This window comes from Urocampus carinirostris, chromosome 8, assembly GCF_059441175.1.
Source record: "Urocampus carinirostris isolate Australia breed hairy pipefish chromosome 8, RoL_Ucar_1.0, whole genome shotgun sequence".
Lineage (NCBI taxonomy): Eukaryota > Metazoa > Chordata > Actinopteri > Syngnathiformes > Syngnathidae > Urocampus > Urocampus carinirostris.
In genome coordinates this window covers 27,074,643-27,091,705 of record NC_142356.1, presented here as the reverse complement: position 1 = coordinate 27,091,705, position 17,063 = coordinate 27,074,643, and the positions used below count along the sequence as shown (strand labels likewise).

Here is a 17,063-nt window from a genome sequence, read left to right as displayed (position 1 = left end):
TTGTAGCGAGATATGATTATAAATTTCGGTAAATCATTTTGCAACAATTTTGGATTTTATTGTATTTTTAACCTGTCTTATTCTTTCCATCTCGTGTTTTTAAATTCAAAAATGTCATTATTTTTTTTTGTTTTATCTATTTTAGTAAAACAAAAAATACTGATTGTGTCATGGACCAGGACAGGAAACAGGGAGCAGAACCCACTCGCGTAACTTTACTCACAGTTTATTGGGGATCAGAGGAATGAGCGCACACTCGATCCGGGGATCGTTGGTCCCGGAAGTAGATTGATCGGATCGAGGAAGTGGTCAAAGTCAGAAAATCAAAAACAGATCGGGGCGAGAACAAAACAGGAGCAAAACACAGGCAGAAACTGAGATTCACGGGGCTTAGCAAAACAAGAGCAAAAACACAGGCAAAAGCGGGGATCCACAGGGCTTGACGTATCACAACAGAGTTTAGCAGGAGTTTTGCAGACGCTCCGACAGCAGGCGACTCACAAGACAGCGTTTATGTAGTCAGGGAGCAATCTGTCAACGTGTTTCAGCTGGTGTCCATGGGCGGGGCCAGTTTGGTACCGTGGCAACTGTCACAGAACTTGGTGCCACACGGCGGGGACCAATTGGGCGCCATTGCAACCGTGAAAGATAGATTAAGTCAGCATTTACTAGATGTATGTTATTATTTCTGCGGTACGTTTTTTAAACAGCTTCATCAAACAAACTAAGTTATTTAATATACTGTATTTCCCTCTATTACCTCATAAGAAGATAATTATTACATTAAAAAGGGAAAAAGTAATTATGCGCTGCCTTCTACTGACCTGGATGAATGTAACACTTACTTTTTTTTATCACTGAAGGACCCTTTTTAAAATAAGTACATAAATTGGCCAATTTCCACTCTAGTTTGGCTCAGCACACGGTTTAAAAAACACTGATTTAAAACATGCAAAGTATGTTTGGCATGTTTACTATTTTTTACAAATATTCGGCCACTTAAAAATGCTTTAAAACAGACTTAAATTCTATTTTAGACAGCCTGGTTTGCCCTGTTTATTTTGTGTAAATATAAAACCTACACCATCTAGCAATAATATTGGGTTACCTACCATGGAAAATCAAGGGGGCCCAATCAACCGCATGAAGCACTTTAATACAACCTGTTTCGATTTCATCAAGCCCTCCAAATATGTAATCACATTTTTGCGCAAAAAGTCAAGCATGTCTGCAAAACATGTGTATCAGACCACAAAAAAAAAATGCAAGTAGACCTTTCAAGATTATTGATGTGGATGAATCTTACAGTTACTCAGCTGATCACTAGAAGTAAGCAGAGAAATTGACCAATGGCAAGTTTGATTGCAAATATTTAATTGGCACAATAAACGAGGTTCCATGGCACATTGGTTGAAAAACACTGCTTTAGACTATACAGACGCTGTCCTACTTACAAACGGGATTGTTCGTAAGTTGAATTTTTTGTAAGTTGCTTCAGTGCTATATTTTGTATGGAACGCATGTTTAAGGTTTATATAAGTATGTTTAAGGCTTGTATATATAACCTGTATTGTTTTGTACTAAAAACCTAAACGTTTAATAAATAATAAGCTCTATAAAGATAAATAAAGTTGAATTTAACTTACTTTTGGAGGATAAGGTTCAAGAGTTAGGCAACTTCCTCCTCTGTGATAGAAAGTGGCCAAAAAAAGCGATTCAACAATTTTTCCAACCGCATCAAGCTTTCTTATTCCACTTTCATTTCAATTGAAATGGCTCGCCCTTTCTTTACACTTTACACCAACCATATTGAATGGATGCACAAGATATTGAAGAATAAAAATGTCAAAGTTATTCGCGTACTGAAGATACAGTATAGTATGTTTACACACGAACTAGGAAGAGGAAGCTGGATTTCTTCTCCGGGGTGGATGCTGGGTGACCTCTCACAGCGCCATCACATGCTGGTAGCAGCGAAAAGAAGCACTACAATATTGTCCTGTACTCGGAAAAAGGTGGACACAATACAAAATCTAACTAACAGCAATGTCCGGATATTTTTCGACGTCCCGAAAAAATGTGCGTATCCACCGTTTTTAAGTCGAATGGTCGTAAGTAGGGGAGCGTCTGTATGTTACAAGTATAATTATCTTAATTTGAAGATTTGGGGATAATCTTGTTTGTTAATCTGTATATTGCTCCTGTTGTTTTGTACCATTTTGGTTCTGCCGCATGTATGTGAATGTTCCTGCCTGCACGCGTAGGCGGCAGGTGGTATGGAGTGCACCAGTGTGTGTGTTTTTGTCGCGTGATCTAAATATGGTGGCCCTTAGAGAGAATGGGGAGGATGGTGCTGGGTGGTAGATGGTAACAAGATATAGTGTTTGTCAAGGGAGGAACAGCGCACACGCACACACAGCAATGGCCCTACTTTGACAGTGCGTGGCATGCACCTCTAATGAGGACCCCATGTACATGCACACACTCGTGCACACGGCCCCTCGGCAGCATGATCTGAGTGCCACTGCAGGGAGCATCCACCGGGCCAAAGTGAAATGTCATCTTGGTGAGAGGACATGGGGGAGTGGTTGAGGGGGGCATCAGATCCCGAATTCGTTGTTATGACAACGGTTCAGAAATGCACCAATAGGGCAATGCTGAAAAGCTAAACAGAAAATATATATATACAGTATTTCTGTTTATTTGCAATTAAACTGCTAATATTGTTATGAAATTAACTAAAACTTTAATATATACTGAAGCAATAGTATTTGGTACCTTTTTGGCTGTTTTCTTTTAACATACGGATTTTCGTAAAGTAATAATATATGCATTTTGTTTGATTTCACAAAGGCAAGCATGCTAACTTCTTGGCCGGTAATGTAGTGACATATGTTAACATGTGAACATTTCACGTTTATTTGTATAGCCCTTAATCACAAAGAGTCTCAAAGGGCTGCACAGACCACAGATTATTAAGAAAGATTTTTTGTAAAGAACTCATAGGTCAAGAAATTTGAAATCATATTATGTAAAACAAGGGCAGCACGGCGGCACAGTGGTTAGCGCGTGTGCGGCACAGTTCTGAGGTCGTGGGAACCTCCTGCGTGGGTTCAAATCCAGCTACCGGCCCTACTGTGCGGAGTTTGTATGTTCTCCCCGTGCTTGCACGGGTTTCCTCCGGGCACTCCGGTTTCCTCCCACATTCCAAAGACATGCATTTCAGGTGAATTGGCCGGTCCAAATTGTCCCTAGGTGTGACTGAGCGAGTGAGTTGTCTGTCCCCGTGTGCCCTGCGATTGGCTGGCAACCAGTTCAGGGTGTCCCCTGCCCACTGCCTGTAGATGGCTGGGATGGGCTCCAGCCCCCCCGCGACCCTAATAAGGATAAGCGGTACAGCTAATGAGATGAGATGAGATGAGATTATGTAAAACAAGCATCACCTTGAGGGACCAGACATAATTGCTGGCCATATTGCTCCTACAGGCTTTTGATACTGGACAAATCTAAAAAAGATTTCATGGGATGCCAGGTCTTTATTTTCTCTATTTTATTGTCCATTGTTGTTCATTGTTCTTATGCTTACATCATTGTTGCTATTGGCCAATCATGTTGCCAATTATTGAATTTCCACACCCCTCAGGGCTGATCTGTTTTGGTAACCTAAAAGAGTCAATAAAAAGAGGTACCGAGGAGTATTTTGGATGAAATTCTCTTATCTGTAGGCCCCTCTCCCGCCCTTCTTGCAAGTTCAAAAACTATTGATGTTTTCTTCTTTTATTTTAGATGCCTACCAAACTTTTGAATGTAACAGTTTGCATGAGAAATTTAGTTCACTTCCTTTTGGGACATAAAACATTTTTGGATGCAATTGATGTTTACCATGTTTCGCATTCCAGTGGGGAAAAAATGTAAGGGCTGAATTAAGTCATGAATGCCCAGCGACATTAATAGCAGTCAGTTAATGAAAATTATGTTTGTGGCCTTCAAAAGTCCAGATGTCAAAATAACACCGAACTTGCTGTTTTGGACATGGGCTCTGGAACATTTTGTTGTTTGTAACTGCTCATTTTAGATGTGCGTTTTCACCCAATGGTCGTTTAATTGTTGCTTAAAACCTAAAAAGCATCTTATCCGACAACCTGCGGACAATTTTCGAACGTAATTGGCGTCTTCATAATTAAGTTTACCATCTAAGACAGTCTTTTAAAGCCAGAACGCTCTACCTCCTTGTATACCTGTCAACACGTACGGTTTTGCGGTACAAAGTGCGTTTATTATGCATTTTAAGACGTGTACGACGTACGAGAAAATCTGTACAAAAAAACGCAAATTTGTCAGTTATGGGTACCATCCGGTATACAACGACTATCATGAAACGGCAAATCAATCAAGTCAAACGAGTTCGCCGCGGAAGCCTCTATCTCAGTATTGTTTTTTTTTCTTTGCAAACGAAGCGAGCGGTTTGATGTAGTGATGGGAAGTCCGTCTATTTTTGGAGAACCGGCTTTTTCGGCTCAACTCATTAAAGAGAGCGGGCTCTCAAACGGCTCACTTGCTTTGATGCATTATATTACGAATTATTATGTTGTATAAAGAAATTAAGTAAAAAAGGAAGTATAAAATGAGAAAATGAAAAAAGACAGGTTTGTGGTTATCCCTTTAATCAGTATATTACCAACAATAATTAAATGCAGAAAATGAATTAATAATTTGAATAAGAAAATGTATTATTCTACTTAATTATATTTGCATGTATTTTTTCCTTCTACAGTGAACGTCCAAGCGACTTAATTTTTGAACTTTTTTATAATAAACGTAATTCTTGTCGGGCAACTCAGGATCTCACAACAAAATGTTAATTAACAATAAATATGACATAATGAAACACATGTACAATATAACATGTTAAACTACATAAATAATCAAATTTGGAAAAAAAAAATATGGTGTAAGATTATTTTGTATTTTGTAAGGGAAAATAGGACAGTTTGTAAGGGCATGGAGCCGTGGAGGTTGACAGGTATGTCCTTGGCACAGGCTCGAAGAGGCCCGACCCGACAGTGTAAATAAAAGAGAAGAAGACGAAAAGGCTAAAGAGGTTAGAAAAAGAGTGCACGTGACAAACCCGTCTCTTTTCCGCTACGGAACTGAACGGAAGGGAGGGTGAGGTAGTGAGAGTGATGTATAACTAGACAGAGAGCATCTGAGGAAGGAGGCGGGACTAAGATGGAGATGGAAGGAGAGGGAAGAAGGGGGAGGGGAGTGTGCGTGTGTGTGAGTGTTTGTGCGTTTGTGCGCATTTCCAAGCGAGTGCTGCAGTAACCTGCTTTTCCCTGCTCCTCATGATCAATCACCCAGCAGCCAAGCCTGCCTGACACACACTGCTGTTATCATATGCTCTTCTCTACACATATGCACACACTTCAAAACGATGCACACAATTACTATGCAAAGCCAATTTATGGACTTTCAGGCCCTATTTCTATTCATATCAAATGTTTCAGTATAGAGATGTGTTTATGATAGTGTGTGTAGAGGTATTATCACATGTTTTACTTTTCTTGTATGCTCCAATTAGGAACATTCCACACAGTGACATGAGTCTTCTTACAGGGCACGGCAAAATACATGCATGCGGAAAAAAATTGTCTCCAATGAGGATTTCTTAACCCTTTCTCTCTATGACACCTTTAATGCAACTTGATTTACCTCATCTTTAGCCTCTACAACCAGTTTATCTAGGAAACGTGACATTTGATTTGTCTTTCCCAGTGACGTGCAGTAAGGTTCGTGTCTGGTGAGGCACAGTCAGATTTAAAAATGAATGAACTCACATCTTATTCATCATTTGACTGGCAAAGCAAGAAAACAATACATAAAAGATATCATTGAAAATAAATCTTATGGTCTTTGAAGTTTTACAGTATTAGAGTATTATGGTTATAACAAAGCATCTATCTACCATGTTATTGTGACATTTAAATTCACAATTTTTTTTGCAAATTATAAAAATAAGACATTCATCCATCCATTTTTCAGCACAGTTTATCATCGTTAAGGTCGCGGGGTGCTGGAGCCCATCCCAGCTATCTACGGGCAGTGGGAAGGGGACACCCTGAACTGGTTGCCAGACAGTCGCAGGATAAATAGGATACAATAAAATATAAATACTGAACATTAGAATTGTTTTCACACTGTGTAAAATAATAATATTTTAGTTTTTAATAATATAATATGTATTTTATTGGACTTTTGACTGTATTGTTAACTTTTTTTCTCAAATTTCTCAAAAATATTGTCATTATTACAGCAGTGTCAAGGTTATATTGTTAGTAATAGATCACGACTTTTGGATTTTGTTACATCCGCAGCATCACACGTAGCCGTGACGTGCAGTGAGGTTTGTGTCTGGTGAGGCACTGTAGGGTTTTGGAAAATAAGATATATCTTCTTCATCATTGGAGTGGCGGAGAAAGAAAGCGATTTATAAACGGTAGAACATGAAAAACATTTTATTTTCTCATCTTAACTTATAATTGAAATACTGCTCATATTGAATTAAAGCATCAATAGCCAGGTAATACTCTGTAATAAAAAAAAGAGCCATGCAACAAGAAAAACCTTCCCGGATTGGCCCACTTGATGTTAGCTTGCTAATGCTATCATTGATTCTATTGTTTGGCGCTGAGGTGTGCAGCAAATGATAATCCTTGGTTACACATTCCCCTCTGTCATGAGGCAAGAGATTTGCTGTTCTTACTATGAATCTACAAACACACAGCACAATAATTTGTGACATACTAATTGTATTATAATTTTCATGATATAATGAGAAAATTCAGTAGTTTGAAAAAAAGAAAATCAAAAATTGTGCAGTTAAATTAGAAAAAAACTTTAACACCGAATAAATACGACTATTTAATAGATTTTACATTTAATGTTTCCATGATGACAAATGAGGCACAGCCTCGTCTTCCTCCCCTGACTGCACATCACTGTCTATCATGGGAAGACTTTCTAAACGTTCTCAAAACATCAGTTTACATTATTACAGTTTTATGGTTATAATAAAGCATCTATCTACGTATCTATCTACCCTGGTCATATCCCTCGAGAGGGGTGACCGACAGCAAGACAAACGCATACAAAAACAAAGAAAATAAAAAAGAGAAAAGTAGCAAAAAACACACACAAAATTTTTGGACCATGGCCAACCCAAATGTCCAAACAACCCAAACAAGTTAAGCATACTGGGATGGGCAGGGCACCCGTATGATGCGGAAGGGGTAAACCAGTGAAAGCTGTCGGCCCCTGCTGTTGAAAAATAGAACGCTTACCTCTATGGATATATATATTTACCCCTGATTGTTTTCGTAAAAAAAATCATATGCAGCGATTTGAACCCAATGAATATCCCCTCAAGAACCGTTTTTTTTTCCTGGGGTGTGTGAAGTTGCAGTTTTCCGGTCAGTTGGACTCATATGTTATTTGGGTCAACAGCACCCATCTAGTGAGCAGTTCAATTTTTTTTTCTTTTTTTTTCCTTCACTTGTATAGCAATCATGAGTGGACTCAAAGCAGTTTCAAGAAGTCAGGCCTGACTAAACACTTCCATTGGGTCTTTTTTTAATTTTTAGTTGTTTTGGTGAAAATCAAAATTTGAAGTTAGTCATTTTACTCCCTATGCCAGTGTTGCCTACCTTAGTAACATGGAATTTTTTACAGCCACATAAATATGTAAAATTTGCCATTTTGGTTCCAAGCTGGCCATTTAGAATTACGATTATCCTGGTGTCCTTTCAATCGGTTTTCTTCACGGGCCAAGTTTGGAGTTGAAATGTATTTTGACAAATATTTACCCCTTTGACCAGTTTATGCTGCTAAAGCAACCTAATTTAATCCGTACTCAGAGTCTTATCCGATACAACATTTTCTGTTCACAGAATTTTGATATTGTCAGCCTCACTAAAATTCAGAGCATTATATCTCGGATCGTCTTTCGAAAACATATTGGACACTGAACCTTTTGGGGTTGTATCAGCTAATATATACACAGCAGTAAGATAAGTTTAACCGTAACCTAATTTAACCAGACTCTGAATAACTATGCAAGCATGCAGGCTATTTCTAGCAGGAAAAGTACAAGATGTCCCCGTTAAATCAAACCGTATTCACCCAAGAAGGGGTTGACGCGGCTACATGACGTCCAGCAAAATGAGGTCGGAGAGGAGAGAGTGAGAGTACCTGGCTTGAAATTGTCCCTTTGCCATCACTTCAATTAGCTTTATTGCTCTGCAGTCGTTTACGGCCGCCTGGTTCTCCTGTAGACCTTGCCTTTCTGCCCTCCAACGCCATCAGCTAAAAGGTTGCAGCGAGCCCACAACTTTAAACGTCGCAGCTCGTCCAATTTTTGGACATATCGCTTATCGTCAGGCTCAGTCAATGTTTTAGGTGTGTGCAAGTGTTGATGTAAATTTGCATTTAATTGTATTTTTTCGTCTGTAATAATATACTTTCACTAGATTTTCAAGGAATAAGTGTATCCTTATCCCATTAACAGATTTTTTGTTTTAAGTTCAATTCATTTTAACGGCTGTCTCTATGAAAGGAATTTACATTTGCATTTAATTGTATTTTTTCGTCTGTAATAATATACTTTCACTAGATTTTCAAGGAAAAAGTGTATCCTTATCCCATTAACAGATTTTTTGTTTTAAGTTCAATTCATTTTAACGGCTGTCTCTATGAAAGGAATTTACGGTATATAAGCTTTTAAAGCTAAAATGGTCTTGTTGATATTCAAAAATGTGTCACACTTTCCCCTAAAAAAGAACAGGAATGTAAAATAGCAAAATAGGAAAAGATATCCTTAAACGAAAAAAAAAAAAACAACTGTCACCAGAAAAGATGCACATCAGGAGGCGTACCCCGAATTGACTTTTTTCAAAAAACATGAGACTTGGTTGTGCGGTTTGTCACGAACCAGGACAGGAAACAGGAATGAGAACCCAATCGCGTAACGTTACTCACAGTTTAATAGGGAGAGGAGGAGTGCGCACCCACTCGATCCGGGGATAGATGGTCGCAGAAGTGGATCGAAATCAAAACTAAAGAGTGGTCAAAATCAAACAGATCGGGCCGAAAATGAAACAGGATCGAACACAAGCAAATTTACAGGACTTGGCATATCACACAGAGTCTAGCAGGAGTTTTGCAGACGATTTGACTCCAGGCAACTTGCAAGACCGCGTTTAAGTAGTCCGGCAGCAAGCTGTCAACGTGTTTCAGCTGGTGTCATTGGGCGGGGCCAACTGGGCGCCGTGGCAACCATGAAAGCTTAGGTCTGTCTTTTTGTGTGATTGTTGGAATGATTGTCTGAGTTTTAAAAGAATAGTCATTTGGGGTTCTCTGAGCAATTTTTCTTTTTAGTAGTTGTTTGAATTATGAAGCCAGAAATTCAACCCAAATATCCACTTCATACCAACTTCTTGCTGCTTTTGTCCCAAAACACCACAATGGCTTACTGCACGTTACCAAATTAGTATTAATAATAGCTGCTAGGAGAGAAAATGAAGTCTCCCATGTTACTGATGACAGAGCTAGCTTAGCATCAGTTCACAGCCTTGACTGCAACAGTCTCACTTGACGAGGGCCGATAACAATGCTAATGCTAACGCTGATAACTCTGCGGCTGCTTGTCCTTGACTTTTTTTATTTCTCATAGACGTCTATAGATAGTTCCTAACCACGTGAACAACATTTGGACAACCCAAATAGTAGCGGCCATGCTTGAACAGGTGTACAGTTATCTCATTATTATTGGGATTGACACTTAAATTAGCGATCAAAGTTATGGTCTGGCTGTCATTAAATGTTTCGGGCTAAATTAGGAAAACAAATATTCATTGACGTACTAAGAAGACCCATACGCGCTGGAGAGTGTAGGGGTTAGGGTTCAAATAAGCGGATATCTGGGACTTGTTTCAGCGGGTGAATGGCAAGGTGTCTTAGTGTGCCCCGGCCATCCCTGGAGGTTTGCCTTTTGCTCTGTCTGTCTATCTATCTATCTATCTATCTATCTATCTATCTATCTATCTATCTATCTATCTATCTATCTATCTATCTATCTATCTATCTATCTATCTATCTATCTATCTATCTATCTATCTATCTATCTATCTATCTATCTATCTATCTATCTATCTATCTATCTATCTATCTATCTATCTATCTATCTATCTGTCGTTCCGTCCGTCCGCTAATCGTTATCGCACTTATTTTCATTGCCATATTGTTACAATTTACTATTATTTATCATTGCATTATTATGATAACTTAGGCCAGTTTTTCTAAGCATGTTTTACCCTGGAGTGCCGTGTCTAATTTTGTTTTATACAATGTTTCACAACGTTGATATTAATGACAATAAACACTATTCTATTCTATTCTATTCTATTCTATTCTATTCTATTCTATTCTATTCTATTCTATCTCTGCTCCACTCACAGAATAAGGGTGCATTATTTTTGGCCTGGCTTATAGGGATGCTTAGGGCTTTCTTTTGAGCTAATTTTGGCTGGGAAACAGTGCAAAATTTTCGTCAAGGGTTTGGGGCGCGTGTCCACTATCTCCAAAGGTCGCATCGCAAGTAATGCTTGTGCTCTGGCCTCCACTAACCTGACAGCAACACTTAGAAGTAATTGGTAAAGTCACAAACAACATACAAACAACAGTCTGGCCGACTGTTTACATTCAAGGACGCGCTTGCTGTCACCCAAAATAGCTGTCAATAGCTGTTAATGTAAGTGAATTAAGTCATCAAAAAGAGCTAAATTTCCTGGCTCCACCTTTGTTTACCTGACAAGTGACAGGATAACCGCTTTCTGTCAAGTCTGCATGGAAAGGTTCAAGATCAATTAAAGAGCAGGTTTGAAGAGGGGCCGGGTTGGGAGATGGCGAAGGGCGCCGGGGTTCATCGTGCGCTCCTTAGCACTCGGCTGAGCTCAGCAATATTGGCCGAGTGAGAAAATAAAGAGGGTGGAGAATGCGGTTCGGGAGCGGCAGAGTGCTTCCGCCCCGTGAAAGCTTAGCAAAGGGAAGCCTGACACTCCCAAGCCTCTCCCAGTTCTTTTCAGGCGGTGAACTCTCCAAATTAGGAGACAGCTTGTACAATATATATAACTGAGCGAGGCAGAATTTTGATCGAGGACCATGTTTGATTTGGTCATCTTCCCACTAGGGCTTGGCACTTAATTCAATTCATTCAGGGGACAGTCCATGGGGGCAGACGGAGAGGAAAACCGAAGAAGTATCGGGCCAACAACATCAAGGAATGGACTGGTGCCAACTTTGCCGCAACCCAAAAAGGCCAGGAATCTTCACAGTGGACAAAGTTGTCCAGAGTTGTGTCCCAATGAACTGTGAACATAAAATAAAGAATGTAAACTTTGCTTTTGTGACCAAAATAAGTGTAGGCTTTTGTAATGTTTGTAGTTCAGCAGACACTCTAAATAAGGAGAGAAGAATTCAATGAACTTTGAACTTGCAAGAACAAGACGACTGCCCAAAAAAACCTTCACGGTAAAAAATTTGAAATCTCTTCAAAAACGCCCTCCCCTGAACCCCTTTTTTAAATTATTATTCTCCTAGGTTACAAAGAGCAGATCCGCCCAAAAGGGCGTGGGATTCAAAGCATAGCAACATTATTGGCTGGTACTGCAGATGATGTAAAAAGTGTATACTAGTCAAAATAACAAACAACAGAGAGGAATAATAGTCAAAATAAAAAACTGGCATCCAAAGGCATCTCCTTTGCAAGCGTTCAATATTAAAAACAGAAACAAACAGAATAGACTTATCAACTTTCTAGAGCAGTGAGATCATAGTTTGATTCAGACAATTTTGGTTTACAGTTTTGACTCTGTATTAATTGGGAAAAGCAGGTACATCTGGTGGGGCAGTGCCCCTAATTCAGCCTATCCTGTTTGTTTACGCGTTGCGCGTTTGATCAATTATGCATGAGGCTCCTTGGTGTACCTTGTTAGTGTGCAGCAGCGCCAACGTGCGTGTATGCGTGCAGAGTCAACATTGTGGGAGTGCCATGTGTCAACACAGTGTGAGATTCTGTACCCTCGTGGTCCCCGACTGAGGGCAACCAACATCCCCATACGATCAGGGAAGACACTTATAACACAATGCAAAGTGTTTTCATTTTGTGTGGGCACCGGACAGGTGGGGCAAGGCAACAGGCAACAAGGGTGGACGGCCAGTAATGAAAAGAAAATAAATATCGATTGCTCGGGGACCCCGCATCCTGTGGTTGTTGCCGCGGCGATGGCGAGATTCCATCAATGAGCCTGAGCTGCGCTGCCATGGTAACGCTTGTGAATGAGCACAGGCTGGTAACCGTGGAGACTCGGGGAGCAGAGCGAGGACTCTGTGGTTGCCGTGGTAACAGGGACACGAAGCGGGGAGAGACCTGGTCAAAAGGAGGCGGCGAGGGAGCCCCCTGAAGACCTCCCCCGCATCCCTATGAAGTTTTCTTAGTCTTGCCCTAGTCCAGGCTCTGGTTCAAGGCCCTAAAGCTAAATTTCAAATCTTTCACAAGTCTGATTTTTGTTTTTGTCCTCTTCCCTGTCAGGTCTAATATTTAAGTGAGGTGTTGAAGGTTTCTTGGCCCATTCCAGTTTTTGAGGTCTTATTCTCATCTTTGTCTTTAAGAACTGTTCTCTGTTAGAGGACAATCCCAACTCAAGACAATGTGCCAATGTAAGAGACAGTGTGTATTATTTTGCGTCTCCTAGCGGCAAAAAAACTGTAATCCATTAAAAAAACAGTTTGAACTTGTTATCAATAATGTTTGGTACCTGTGGAATTTGTGGGTGAAAAAGACGACACTTGATCTCACAAGTGCTTTTACTTATGCCATCCGGCAGAGGTTTGTACCAGACCTTTGAAATGAGCCTCACCTAAAGGAAGCTGTCGAGATTGTCCGTCATCGTGCTGCTACGGGTACATAAAAACCTCAAAAAATGACGAATAAAGGGTTGAACTACACAACACAGTGATATCTAGGGGTCAAATAATACATACTGTCCCATTAGATTCAGATTTACGCCCCCTAAGGAGCATACCAGGGTCACAAACACCTATTCAATACTTTGCACCTAATCTGATGTTTCAGAAAGGCATGTCCATGTCCCTTCTCTGTCAAATTTTAACTCTGGCACTAGCATGTTTATATTGCCTTCATGTATGTGCATTTGCCTAAGTGTATGTACCTGCAAGGTGTTTCCCAGCCGTTGGCACCTCTGTCATCGTTACGTCCAAACAAAGCGAAGGAATGTCACACTTTGGACATCCGGGAATATCACTTTCCTTCCATCCGCCCACTCATCTCTCACCCGCCACCTCAGAGGAGATGCCCACTTTCTTGTTGCGGGAATTCCCTCAGCGTCGCTTTTCTATTAAGCAGACCAACCGCGGATTTAAGAAGCATGCTTCTTGGTTCGAGTGGACTTTTCAGTCAGTTACTTGAAAGGCACAATTAACAGAAAATGCACGCATAGACGGTAGTTTGCCTGAGCAACATGTAAAGTGAAACGATGAAGTAAATCTACTTGGTCATATAGCCTCCTATGCGGAGTTTGCATGTTCTCCCCATGCTTGTGTGGCAATGGTCCTGCACTACTGTTTATCTGTAGGTCCCACTCTCTCTCTCCTATCTCTCTCAACCTTACCTTCTTTGGTCATACATTTCCGGGTTCAATTTTCCTTCTCAAACCTGGGCTCACTTGTCTTGATTTCCCTCCTCTCATGATTCTCCCTCTGTCTCATTGGCTCTGTGCTACTTTTTTTTCTTCCATGTCCCATGCCAGGCACTTGTTTTTTTAGCATTTTGTTATTCCGGTTTACCGAAACCTTGACTGCCCTACCGGATCTCGAGCACCGCCTGAACTCTTGGACTGTCAGCTTTGCTGTTTGGGTTTACTTAAACTACGACCCCTTACCTGCCTCTTGGCCCACGATTATTGCCTCGCTACCTGAATTCCTGTATACCGAACCCTGTCAGAATAAAAGACCACTCTATATAATAATCTGTGATTTTACACTGTGCTTTCGCACTATCCGGAGTGTGATTTTGATACCGCCATTTTTTATCAACGTGGCCTCTTTGCCAGAAAGACAGTACCTTAGAAGGTAGAGCGCTCGTCTTAGGACCAAGAGGTCACAATTTCGATTTCCGTTTTCAAAGATACATATTAAAGTGTCCTTGGGCAAGACACTAAAACCCTGTGGGTGTGTTAATGGGCTAGTATGAAGCTTTGTGCTTTGGGAGGTCTTCAGTGACTTGAAAAGCGCCATATGAATGCAGACTATTGACCTTTTACAAGTTGTTTGGATGAGTGGTTAGCGTGTGTGCGGCACAGTTTTGAGCTCATGGTATCAAATCCTCCTATCCGGAGTTTACATGTTCTCCCCATGCTTGCGTGAGTTTTCTCCAGGCACTCCGGTTTCCTTCCACATTCCAAAAACATACATGCCAGGTTAATTGCCTACTCCTTATTGTCCCTAGTTGTGAACGAGCGAGTGAGTTGTCTGTTTCTGTGTGACCTGCGACTGGCTGGCAACCAGTTAAGGGTCTCCCCTGCCAACTGCCTAAAGGCAGCTGGGATGGGCTCCAGCACCCCCACCACCCCACTGAGGATAAGCGGTGAAGATAATAGATGGATGGATGGAAGTTGTGTGGGTACTTTCTAGATTATTTTTTTATTCAGTCTCTGGAAACCAGTTTTACAGTGAAATAGTATCTTATGAGTTTTCAGCTACAACCTTTTTATTATTTTACGCATTTTTATCTTCTTCACTTATTTGGTTATGATTGATGCACATTTTGACTATTCATATATTTGTGTGAAGTTATGATATTTTATTTGTTGGTGTAATCACTAGACCTCTCAATATATCCATTCATCCATCCATCATCTGCACCATTTATCCTAAGTAGGGTCGCGGGGTGCTGTAGCCCATTCCAGCCATCCTCGGGCAGTGGGCAGGGGACATCCTGAACTGTTTGCCAGCCAGTCGTAGGGCACACAGGGACAGACAATTTGCTCGCTCATTCACACCTAGGGACAATTTTGACCGGCCAATTAACCTAACATGCATGTTTTTGGAATGTGGGAGGAAACTGGAGTGCCCGGAGCAAACCTGTGCAAACACGGGGAGAACATGCAAACTCCACACAGGAACTGTGCTGCACACGCGCTAACCACTGCTCACCGTGCTACCTATAACCATTCATTCGATTGTTATACACTCTCTACATTGTTCTAAATTATCTATTGGTTTGCTTTTGAGAGAATCTCTTGAGTCTTATCCACACCCAGACTGGACAATGGGCTGGTTTTTGGTAGGGATTTTTTACTAATGTTTTATCAAACCCGCTCCACTCAGTATAGAAGTTAATGTCAGCCATTTTGACAGGGCATTTTAGAAAAAAACTTGATTTTCATTTATAACACCATAGTGAACTTTGTTTGAAATGAGATAAGACACGGATATCCCCCCAAAAACTTAGCGTTTGTTTTACAGGTCTCGTCTCACAACCAGGGTGTTAAATGAGCATGCGGAGGAAAAAAGTTGTCCTTTTGTTTGAAGTGAAAGAATGGAAGTCTTTTTATTTTATAGCCATGCCTACTTAGAAACAAGTAGCAACAGACAAGTTAAGTATGCCATTTAGGCTTGAAGGAATTATATTAATCTCTTTTGGTCATTTCTTGCTTCCCTTCAAAGATAAATGTCCAAATCATCATGGTGTCCTCTCCTGGTAATAATATATCAATAACATGAACCACTCCTTGATTTCCTTCATCATATAATTTTACTCCCTCAATGCCAAATCATAAAATCACAGCCGACAGTCCAGGCTCCATCAGTTGTGAATCCTCCTACTGGTCACTCTTGCACACTGCAAGTTGGATGGTCCGTTGCTAAGGGCGACTACATCTTGTAGGGTTTTTGTTCATTATTTATTTTTGGCTGCTCTCACTTGGATGAACACCGGCACTTTGCAGAGACGCAGGTGAACAGATGAGCAAATATAGTTAGTTTGAGGCCATGAAGTGGAAGTTTGGCGCCATTGCCTTGGGCTGTTAGTGATTGATTGATTGATACATAGATTGATTGATTGATGGATGGATGTGTATGAAAGTGTGGGCCTTTAGCATCAGGCAGTTATAAAGCCATTTAGGGAATGAGGGTCTTGGCTGGAGCTATGGCATCTGGTAATAAATGACCTCTTAACGGAATTGGCCACAAACGTTGCCACGCCCACAGTTGTAAGACTGTGTTAAGTTGTGCAACCACATTATCTCAATTGTTTGTTTCAACTCCCCAAGTTCATTATAATCATCAATTTATTTAATTTAGCTAACCAGTTTGTGAGTTCCTCAAAAGTTTGTTTAAATAGCCAAAACGACTTGTTCAATAAATTTGATTTCCTTTTACGATTGTGTCCCACATATTATTGATTCTAAGGAAATATTTTAAGATTTTCATTGACTTTTGAAGCCTGAAATATGGCATTACGTCGAATAGTTATTTTGTGGGCAATACTTTTGCAATGTATATGTGTAATGTAATGTATATGTGTGTGTGTGTGAGTGTGTGTGTGGGTTCACTTCAGTAAAAATATTTATAAGACGGGCCATTCCTGCGTATTTCCGACTCCCAGCTGACTCAAGTAGCCAGGAAATGTTTGTATTGTATTTATTTATTCAGGCAGTATAAACCATAAACATGATATATACAAGGAATTATTTGACATGCGGACACTCAATAATGATAAAATATCAGTTTTAAAAGAATAAAAAGAATAGAGTCAAAAAGATATTGTAGTGTATAATACAAGGTCATTATATAGAATAGTTTAAAAAGAAAGAATATGTAAATAACAAGACTAGAGTAGAATAGGTCGGAGGAACGCCGTTGGCATAATAATACTATACATAATAACCTAAATCAATTCCCGTTGAACATACGGATAACGGAAGGGTAAA

The 17,063-nt window shown here is 40.2% G+C and overlaps 1 protein-coding gene across 10 annotated transcripts in view; it reads left to right on the top strand.

Annotated features, from left to right (window-relative positions):
* The window catches only part of cacna1ab (calcium voltage-gated channel subunit alpha1 Ab), a 145,784-nt gene that overhangs the window by 32,246 nt on the left and 96,475 nt on the right, over positions 1 to 17,063 (top strand). The gene's annotated exons all lie outside the window — the stretch shown is intronic.